At 40.5% G+C, this 11,332-nt stretch overlaps 1 long non-coding RNA gene and 1 other non-coding gene across 2 annotated transcripts; one reads left to right on the top strand and one right to left on the bottom strand.

Moving 5' to 3' along the window:
- Positions 1-4,334: 4,334 nt before the first annotated feature.
- Positions 4,335-4,966, top strand: LOC148843520 (uncharacterized). The gene is made up of 2 exons (XR_016103149.1): positions 4,335-4,436; positions 4,660-4,966. It is a non-coding gene; the product is annotated as an uncharacterized LOC148843520 (long non-coding RNA).
- A 1,010-nt stretch (positions 4,967-5,976) lies between these two features.
- On the bottom strand, positions 5,977-6,284 carry LOC148843519 (signal recognition particle RNA). The gene has a single exon (XR_016103996.1).
- Between the last annotated feature and the right edge of the window lie 5,048 nt (positions 6,285-11,332).

Genomic DNA, 11,332 nt, shown 5'->3' with positions numbered 1-11,332 from the left:
TTGCCTCAAGGGAAATGTTAAGCTCCCTGGTCGATTAGAAATATTGTTATAGAGAGACAGCTTGGATTTAGAGTAGAGCATAGACATGCGTTTAAAGAAGCTAATAAAGCGGTTGACTGGATAGCGGGCAAGGTTCATTGGGAATGAACCTTGGTAATCCCCCTTGGAATCTCAATGTTATTTTCTAGACGATATGAGGGGGAGTGCTACGACATCTTGTCTTGTGTAGCATCTCTTTGTTTAAGAAAAAAAAAACTAGTGGGGACCCATTTGATGCATGGGACTTATTAAGCAAATGCTAAATAATAGAAAGGGTCACTTACTAAAATACCCTTTATAGATTCATGGATTCACTAAAATCTACCCTATAGTTAAAATTTTACTAAAACACAATTTATAATTTGCAATGAATTTAATTAATCTCCCATTAAATGAAAATGACAGTGTTGATCCTAATGTTCATTTAAATAAATTTAATCAAAACAAAATAATTTAAAATAAAAATATTGTGAATTCTGACTTGAAAGCATGGTGGATAAAATTATATGAAGAAGATAAAAGGAATAATAACAATTTAATGGAAATCAGTGTTTACTAGCTATGGCAGATCTTCAAGAATAGAAACCATAAACTTTTGTGGACATGGCTTCCCCCAAGTGGTGGTGTTGCAAGCCAGAAAAAACTGTGAGGAGTATGTCTCTATTTTCTAGGGTTCAAGCACCTCCAGACCGGAGAAGAAATGGGTGGATGTTTTTTAGCGCCTGCTGAAACATAACACGGTCAAAATCAACTTGGATGCGTCTCGATTGAGTGATGGTAGATGCTCTATTGCGGCGGTGGTGAGAAATCACCTTGACAGAATGTTGAACTACATCGGGTACAGCATTGGCATCTCTTCAATCAATAGTTAAACTACTCGGATCATATGGTTTTTTACCCATCAGTGAATTTCAATAGAATCGGACCTAAAATACCTAAAATAAAGATTTAGTGACGATTCAAATGGTCCAAAAACACAGGATCAATTGCTGCTTGAAAACACTGCTTTTGATTAACTATTCCCTGCTTCCTATTAAACAAAAATAACATCGATCCATAACAAAAAAAAAAAAAAAAAAAAGACGCAGAGGTCGATCTCCCTTTGTCCTTTTAAAGACATGAATACATTCATGTATTGAGAGCGAAAGAACGGCTGGGAGAGAGACATACATTTTGGATATTTGATCATTCCCGATCTATAAATTGTTACACAGCATATAAACTTTATTAATAGGTATTGGATTTAATAACCTATTGAATTTAATGTAAAGGATAATTGATAATTTATATACTTTTTATATGGCTTAACTAAATAATTAGAAATTTTGTTGTTTATGTTATTTTACTAATTTATTGCTTATACATAACACGAGAGAATATGGAATTATATGTGAGTTTTAAACCTATCTAGTTTCTATATCCCTGAATGTAGGGAGAGTAGGGTTAGAGAGGGTTTTTCATTTTCATGTGTAGGAAGGATTTGGATTCTCAAAATCTAACCCATTACGGATTTTGGGGCTGGTACAGGTTGGGAGGTTTAAAGTGGCAGATAGGGTCTAGAATTTACAAAACCCTCCCTGAGAATACCCCGTTGCCTTCCTTAGGAGTAGGAGGTTTTCACTACTTTAAGAAACCAGCCTAACAGCTGATGTAGTGCCTTTCATTCTAAGAGGGACATGGTGATCAGATTGGCTGCCCAAAGAATGCACCCCACAACTCATCCCCTCCGTGCATTGGGAATATCTCCTGTGCTTGTGATGGGGAGATATTCCCAATGCACAGAGGGGATGGGCGGTGGGGACCCTATGGGGTGCGCTATGTGGGAAGTTGATCCCGTTTTAGGGATATGACCCAAGCCTTTGCAAAAGCCACGTGGCTCACCTCTATAATTGAGATGAGCGTGACAACAAATAAGTGCCAATTGGAGTTAAGATTGGTGGCCCGCAAAGAGCGCCCCACATGCACATCTCAACATGCATTGGGAACATCTCCCATACTTGCTTTGGGAGATGTTCCTAGTGCACGGTTGAGATATTTGTGGGGCACATATGGGGTGTCCATGCAAACTCTATCGATTATCCATACCTGTTAGAGTCGGGCCAACGTTTGACTACCTTATGCCCATGCTCGATTTATAAGCAATGGTGGATTCGAGCTGAGCTGAGCTGAATACCTAGCTATTAAAGCTAGGCTCACAAAAAACCTATGGTGATTGTGCTCGAACTTGAGCTCAATTCAAGTTAAAGGCTTGAGCTTGAGTTCTATTCAACTCAAAAGCTTGAAGTTTGAGCTCAACTATAGGCCAAACTTTCAATAAAAATAAATAATTATATACATATATATGGGCAATTTCATTAAACTACCCCTACTATTTAGCTAATTGACTAACTCTATCCGTACTGTTTACATATTGCCTTAAAGTACCCTTACTCTTTCTAATAATTGACATTGTCGTTAAGTGCTAACAAAAAGAAATGAAATGTCGAATTTGTCCTACACTTTTTCTCAAATTTCAAAATAAAACGCAATTGATGAGGAATTCTGATGATGTTTCGGAGACGGTTTGAATTTTCCCTTCCTCAAGATGACTATTGCAATTCCCAATCTCCATTCTCTGTCATTGTAGGGGAAGGATCCACCTAAGTCAAAGAAAGTTGTCACTGTTGGGGAGCTTATGAGAGTCTAGATGAGGGTTTGGGAGTAGACCTAGTTTCTTTTTTCTGGGTTTTGTCTTTTTACTTTTCTAGAGATGGGATTGTATACAGGGGTCCCGTCCTGTGAGGGAGCCTGATGAGTGTTTCAAAAACAGATCTAGTTTCCTGTTTCTCGGTTTTATCTTTTTTTTTTTTTTTTTCTAGAGATGGGATGGTATACAGGGGTCCTGTCCAGCGGCAGAGCCTGAATCGTTTCCACCGCTCATAGTTCCCCGTCTCCTCCTCTTCCACTGAAAGAATGCCGCTCTCCATCGCTAACAGTTCCCACTTCCCAGTCTCCTCCTCTTTCACCAAAAGAACGTCTTAACACACCACCGTTGTATCTCCATCCCTGAAGTTGTCACCTCATTCCATAAACCCTTTCCCACTTAGATCCATCATCCTGGCCGCACCCCCCTCTTAAATTAAATATCAATTCATGATGAAAATTCCCTTCAAAAGAAATATTAATGATGCCTTCTTCATCACTCATTCACAGTGATGAGGAAGTAATAGTTGATGTTGGAACTCAAACCATCACACAGGGAAACACACTAAGAGAACCCATTTGTCTATTTTTCGTATTTGTTGGTTTATAAAAACAAATGAAAACACCGCCGTTGAAGAAGCAAGAGCGATCTTGCTAAAAACAAATGAAAATGAGAATGAGGCAGAATGAAGGCTGTTAGATATACGACAGGCAGCAGGGATGGCTAGTTCAGAGAAATCTATGTGGAGTGAATTCTTGAGGCATTCCCCTTCACTTCAGTGAGTGTTGCTTGCCGGTCTTGGAATCCAATGTTTCCAATACATGACAAATGGGAAAATGGTGGGAATGAGGTCGGTGGTGGTGAGGAGCAAGGGAGAGAGAGAGGGAGAGAGAGCAAGGTCAGTGCTGTTGCCGCTGGTTCTAATTTCTATTGCTATTGTTTTTTCAACTATGGCTTCTTTGCCTGACCATCATTCCTGACAAAAACTAAACATACTAGAGCTATGCTCTTTATAACAACAATCCTGGGCACCACAAACCAACGCTGGTAACTGAAGGACAATCTGACATTGCTTGTCAGAGAGCTGATCAGAGAGCCGCCAACGGTGGCAAGCAAGTGATGGTAGTGCCTATGTCTATAATGGTCCCAGAGGAGCTAAGCACTGTTGAGGGAAATGACATGGAGTCTAAGAGATACTCAGATATGAGATTTGGACCGGATCTGACCGCCGAAGGATCATGTAGCCTATGTACCAGATCTAAGATTTTTCAGTTAATCTCTGTTAGAATAGTCTGCTATGTGGGGAAGGAGGTAAGGAGAGAGAGATTCGAAAGGGTATTTTCAGAAGTTTTGAAAAAAACATATTGGTCATGTGATGTTATGCGACTGAGTGTGACGGAAAGTTAACGGTAAGGGAATGAACCTTATTTTAAACTAGGGAAAATCTATGATTTCCATATCATATCGGATGAGATGGACCAATCACCTTCGACTTTCTATTTCGATGAATACAGGGTATCGCAGGTAACCGGTTTCAACAACAATTAAAATCACATTTTAAAAAAAGAAATTCATTTCAAATAATAAAGGCGTTAACGTCTTTCCGTTCATTCTTCCTCCTTGGATGAATCTCTCCCACAGTCATCTCTTTCTATCTCTTATCAAACTTCACATCACCGGCGAGGATGGAACCAGTGGCGACATCTTACCACCGGTAAATCTCTATCTCCTCTTTCTCTGTCTTTTCTCTCCATCTCTCTCTGTATTCGATATCATATTTGATTTTCTTTATGTTCTCCATGGACGACACCAATCGTAAACGGCAAACACATTCTTAGGTGTTATCTCATTCGCTAGACACTATTATTAATTAGATCCCTCTTCTCTACATTTGTGTATATGTTGGAGTTTGAATGATGAGTCTTGTTCTCTTGTAGGTGGCTTGCGGGCCATATTGACAGACCAGAATAAGTGCTGGAGTGACAGAACTTGCAGCGGGGATCTACACAACGAGGTATTGGTGGAATTAATGAAAAAGAAACTTGGAGTACATGTATATTTGTAGGTTGATTCTTGATTCTTAGGGTTGCTTTTTGGCTGCATGGAAATGAATTCCATTGCTCGTTTAATGTTAATTTGATGCAGTTGTCAAACTTCAATTCATACTTTGTTAATGTGTAGCCACTGAAACTTGTCATGATCAAATACTGAATAATTTAAGTGCCCATTTATTCAGCTAAAAATGTTTGAACCTGATATCAAAGGGCAAAACTTCTTTAGAATGAATTAGCAACTGATCTGTAGGCCAAAAAACGTATTGTAAATTTTTTCAGAACAAATTTGTTCCCTTGAAGTTCGACCAGAAGAGGGAACTCAAAGAAGTTGACCAGAAGAGGGAACTCGAAGGAGAAATTCAACCAGAAGAGAGAGCTCGAAGAAGTTGACCAGAAGAGGGAACTCGAAGGAGAAATTCAACCAGAAGAGAGAGCTCGAAGAAGTTGACCAGAAGAGGGAATTTGAAGGATATAAGAATGGGAAACGGAAGATTAGAGATTAACGGATAGGTTAAAGTGTTAAATTTTAATTAACTTGATGCAATCACCTGAAATGGTGTCCGATTGGGTGGACATTGGTCATGGCGGTACCCTGGTTCTAGACCCCTAGAATTATATATTGAAACAATTTTTATTATTTTATTTATTATCATTTGTTTATTTATGGATAATAATTGAAAAATGCATGCCATCAAATCAATTAAGGCAATAAGACAAACTTCAGTAGATGATGATATCATCACCAACCTTCAGCAAATTAGGATTTCCTCCATTTTGATCACTTTAAATTCAAACACTGAAAGGCAAAATGTTTCCATTTGTAGGTTTCCAGAATATCATATATCATATGATGTAGCAACCAAACCTAGTGATTCCTGCCTGGAAATCTGAAGAAAACTTGGAAAGCAGTAGTGAAAAGAGTAGAACAAGTTCGATCTGCTTGTTTTTCTATCTTATCCAATTTTAAAGAACATGAGTTTTTTCCATTTGTTTTTCTCTTCCTTTGGGTCTTTTAAGAGTTAATTTTTAGACAAATTCCAAAGAATGGAAAGACACAAGAATTGATCTACACGAGTAGCTAAGCAAATTGAGAAAGAAAAGGGAAATTAAAATTGATCTACAAGATTCCATAAAAACCCAAATCTCTTCCCTTGAATGAATCCAATAGCTGTTATAGACTTACAGTAAAAAAAAAAAACAAAAGGTGATTGTCCGATTAGCCTCGACTCTTAGGGCAATTGTTGGGACAGGGAAGCACTAGCTCGTTGTCCTTCCACTGATAGGAGCGGGAGGTTTTCGCTGCTCTGTGAAGCCAGCCTGACGCGGTGCCCTCCACTCTAAGAGCCATATGACCCAAGCTTTTGTTCAAGTCACATGGTTCAACACCGTACCTGGAATGGGCGTGCCAGCAAATTATCTCCGACTGCACCTGCTTGTAAGAATCGGAACAACGTTCAATCACCTTGGTGCCCTCGCTTGAGTTACAAGCTTGTGCTACCAAGCTCGGCAACATCTAATGGACTGATGGATCTAATAAGGAACAAGAACTTCTTATGCTTTACCAATATGGGACTTTTGCCATACACGTGGTGTTCATCTCAAGTTCTCAATCTAAGAATATTGTGAAAGTTAAAGGTTCTTGTTTGGAGGGGTTATTCAACTTTAAAGCTATTTATCCAAGTTACAAAGCAATTGAGGTGGGATGGGAAATACTAATAATTTCAAATTCTTGTTGATCTTAATGTCCATTTGGCAGTAAACTAATTATTAACTCCAAGCAGGGGTGGATTCGAGCTGAGCCGAGCTTAAATAGCTAGAACCTTGAGCTCGAGGTCGTCTCAAGTCAAAAGTTCCTAAGATTAAGATTGCTTCGGCTCAAGCTTGATTTGAGAAAAATGTTCTATCGAAATAAAAAAAGTTATATATAAAAAATATTTTTATTTGATATTTAAAAATTAAATCTATAATAATTAGTTATTATTATATATAAAAATAAAAATATTATATATCATATTTTTATCACATATATTATTTTCTTTAATTTTATTACTATTATTATTATTATTATTGTGTAGCTATTCGAATTCGGTTCGAAGCTCAGTTGAAACTGAGTCGAGCTTGAATTGCTCGTAAAGAGCTCGATTCGTGGCCACCCCTAACTCCAAGACATAGTAAAAATAATAAAAATTTGTTATAGGCAAGATGACTTTTATAACCCGGACCATTGAAGTGGTGTCCCATAACCCAAACTATTTTTTCGAGTCATCCCACTCGTGAGCCAAGATTCTACCACTAAGATCCAACCACTTGAAATGGTATTCCGTTGGTGGCCAGGGTGGTACACTAGTTCTAGACTCACAGTATTATATATTGAAACAATTTTTATTTTTATAGTTATAAAAATTTTTATTTAATGGATAATAATTGAAAAAAGGGAAAATTCCTAATAGATACCCTATACTTTAGGAAGATTGCCAATTTAGTACCCGAATTTTAAATTCCAACTTTTGAAATAAAATACACTGTTCATCACCTTCTTTCTCAACAAAATGAAACAGAACCGAAAGGGCTCGCCGCTAGCCACCACCATAGCCTACCGGAGGGGTGATGTTCTCAGTTCGCCACCATAACCGCCACCATGGCCCATGCTTGACACTCAAGCTTTACATCAGACTTGGAGATGCAGGAAATATAAAAGTAAGACTAAATTAAAAAAAAAAAATCTGAATCAAGAGATTTTCTTTTGCCACTAATGCGTTTCTGTGTCAAGATATCACAGCCACCTGTGCTTCATTTAGGCTGTATTGTGCTGTATTCCAAGCTGGGGGTTTCTATTTCGTTGTTATTTTTTCTTTTTTTTTTCCTGTTGTTTCATTCATTTGTAAAGTAGTCGATCAACCGTCAAGCAATAAGGGCGAGGTGTTGAAAGAAATCCAGTCAAGAGAAAGAGATCTCACTTTGCTTGGAGTTTTATTCACAGGCATGTTGCCTGCAACCATGTCCAATTCAACCTCCTTGTCCGAGGAAGCTAGTGTCTCTTCTGGTACTAGAGTTCAGGACTTAAGTAGCTTGAAACCCATGTTCTCTGCCATTTCTCAGCAGCCGCAACAACAGAAGATCAAGAGGAAGAGAAATCTCCCTAGAAACCCAGGTAAATTTCCCTCCTTGTTCTTCATTTTCGTTTTTATTGTGTTGGATTTCTTGCAGCTGATTCTAATTAATCTCCCTATATGTGTCTTTTATTTTATTGTTTCAGACCTAGATGCTGAAGTGATTGCTTTATCCCCTAAAACTCTATTGGCAACCAACAGATTTGTGCGCGAGATCTGCAACAAGGGTTTTCAGAGAGATCAGAACCTTCAGTTTCACAGGAGAGGCCATAATCTTCCGTGGAAGCTGAGGCAGAGAACCAGCAAAGAGATCAAAAAGAGAGTCTATGTGTACCCCGAGCCTTCATGCGTTCATCACCACCCTTCAAGGTCTCTCGGTGATCTCACGGGAATTAAAAAACACTTCTGCAGGAAACACAGATTACTCGACTGGAAGGTTCTATCTTTAGGTCGGTGTAGAAGGCTTTGAACTTACGATCAGTGAATTGAGTGTCGTTGTTAGTGATGAGGATTCGAGGAATGCCGAACCTACAAACAATGCTCTGCCAAAAGATGTTTCAGGCATTCTGTGCAGTGATGTGTGCCAGGGCTTTGGCATCCACCCACTTGGTGAAGTAGTCCATTATGACAAGGAGGAATTTCTTTTTCCCGACTTTGGTAGGGAAAGGTCCAAGGATGTCCATTCCCCACTAAGTGAAGGGCCACAGACTCATGATCGTCTTCAGAGGAACTACTGGCTAATGAAGGTTGGAGTGCCTTTGACAAAAGTTGCATTTTCTGACGAGTAGGACTGCGTTTTGCTTCATGGTCGACCAGAAGTAGCATTGTTGAAGTGCCTTATGAGCCAGGGTTCGAGCACTGAGGTGGTCTTCGTAGATACCTTTGTGTATCTTCCTATGGACATAGTCGGCCTTAGAAGGGAGGAGACACTTTAGGTAGGGGAGAGTGTGTTACTGGTGGTAGAGTTGTTCCTGGATGAGGCAGTACCGGCCGACCTGTGTATGAGCCTCTTGGCCTCAATTCAGTCTTTCGGTAGCGTGCCATCCCAAAGGTATTGTGTTATGGGCTCCATTTAGGATGGGCCTTGCTAAACAGGGAGGATGAGGAAGGTTGTTGCTGAGATGCTTGACTGAGCTACTGTATCCATCTGGACCGTTAGGTTGAGGTTTGCCTATGGTGTGCTAGTGAGCTTTGAGAGTGCGTCAAATTGTACATTCTCAACTCGAGGGACGTGTTGGACGATGAAATGTTCAAGCCACTGGATGAGTTCTTGCACCCTTTGTAGGTAGCTCATCATGGTTGGTGTCCTTGCCTCAAATTGGTTATATATCTAGTTGACAACCAATTGGGAATCACAAAAGGCTTTGACTCGTCCAGCACCAAGGTCTTGGGAGAGCCAAAGTCTAGTAATTAGAGCTTTGTACTCAGTTTCATTGTTGGATGCCTTGAATTCAAACTTGAGGGCATGCTCTAATATGGTGTTGTCTAGGATGAGGAGGATAAGTCTAGCTCTGCTACCTTGTTGGTTGGATGCGTTGTCCACATTTTGATTCCAAACCGACGGTGGTGCAACTGGACCTTGTTCTAAGAAGGTGCACTCAGCAAGGAAATCGGCCAAGGCCTGAGCTTTGATGTCAAACTCGCTTAGTTTTGTGCTCCATTTGACTATGTGGTCAGATGCTTCCAACCTTTGTAGAACTTGTTTGAGAGACTGGTCGGTAAGCACTCAGACATTGTGGGCTTGGAAGTTGGGCCTAAGCTTTCTTGCTGAGGTGACTAGGGCTACGGCGACCTTCTCTAGATTCTTGTACTGGGTTTTTGTGCCATTGAGGAACTTGCTGGTGTAGTAGATCAGCCTTTATGTCCAGTCTTTCTCCTTTACTAGTACCAAGTTGACCACCTCTCCAGCCGAGAGATAGAGTAGTAGCAAATCTCTGGGGCTCAACTTTGTGAGTAGAGGTGGCAAACTCAGATACCTCTTCAGTTCCTAGATGAACCATTTGCATTTCCCAGTCCACTGGAAATCCATAATCTTTTTTAGGGACTTGAAGATGGGTAGGCATTGGTCCGCGGATTTTGACATGAACCTGTTGAGGGCGACCACTCATCCGGTGAGGCATTGCACTTCTTTCTATGTCCGAGGTGATTGCATATCGAGGATGGCCTTGATCTTCTCAGGGTTGTCTTCGATTCCTCGCTGCATGACCACGAACCCCAAGAATTTGTCAGAGTCGACCCTGAAGGCATACTTTGTTAGGTTCAGCTTCATTCGATACTTCTTGAGGGTGCCAAAGACATCTTTGAGATTGGCAAGGTGGTTTTCAGCCTTTTTGGTCTTTACCAGCTTGTCGTTCACGTACGCCTCCACGTTGAAGCCGAGCTGATCTTTAAAAACGTGGTTCACGAGCCACTGATAAGTAGCATCAATGTTCTTGACACTGAAGGGCATCACTTTATAGTAGTAAAGTCCTCGGTCAGTGATGAAGGTTGTCTTCTCCTGGTCATCTGGATGCATCTGGATTTGGTTGTAGTTTGAGAATGCAACCATGAAGCTCAAGAGTTCATGCCCCGCCATTACGTCGACGATTTGGTCGATCCTCGGTAGTGGAAGCTATCTTTGGGATAGACTTTGTTCAAGTCGGTGAAATCAATACATATCCTCCACTTTCTGTTGGCCTTCTTCACCATTACCACGCTCGCTAGCCAGTCCAGGTATTTGACTTCGCAAATGATGCCGGCATCGAATAGCTTCTAGACTTCTTTGTTGATCGCCTGCCACCGTTCTGAGGTGAAGCTTCTCTTCTTCTTCCTAATGGGTCGGTAGTGCGGGTCAGCTTTCAAGCGGTGGGTGATGACCTTGTCCTTCACTTGTTGTACGAGGTCATCGCGAAGATGATCTTCTAGGAGGGATCTGACTTGGACCATCTTCTCAGGGTCTTCTTTGGAGACCGACACCTGTATAAGAGAAATGGTACCCTCTCTCCACTGCTCATAGTTCCCTATCTCCTCTTCCACTAAAAGAAAGCCTCTCTCCATCGCTCACAATTCCCAGTCTCCTCCACCTCTTTCACCAAAAGAATGTCTTAACACACCACCGTTGTATCTCCATCCCTGAAGTTGTCACCTCATTCCATCAACCCTTTCCCACTTAGATCCATCCTCCTGGCCGCACCACCCCCTTAAATCAAATTTCAATTGAGGATGAAAATTCCCTTCAAAACAAATTAATAATGCATTCTTCATCACTCATTCACACTGATGAGGAAGTAATAGTTCATGTTGGAATCGAACCATCACACAGGAAGACACACTATGAGGAGCCACTTGTTGGTTTTTTGTATTTGTTGGTTTACAAAAACAAATGAGAGCACTTCCATTGAAGAAGCAAGAGTGATCTTGCTAAAAACAAATGAAAATGAGAATGAGGCAGAACGAAGGCTGTTAGA

Source organism: Nelumbo lutea, chromosome 8, assembly GCF_056320005.1.
Source record: "Nelumbo lutea isolate HS-2025 chromosome 8, American lotus-T2T, whole genome shotgun sequence".
Lineage (NCBI taxonomy): Eukaryota > Viridiplantae > Streptophyta > Magnoliopsida > Proteales > Nelumbonaceae > Nelumbo > Nelumbo lutea.
This window is presented reverse-complemented; position numbering and strand designations above follow the sequence as displayed.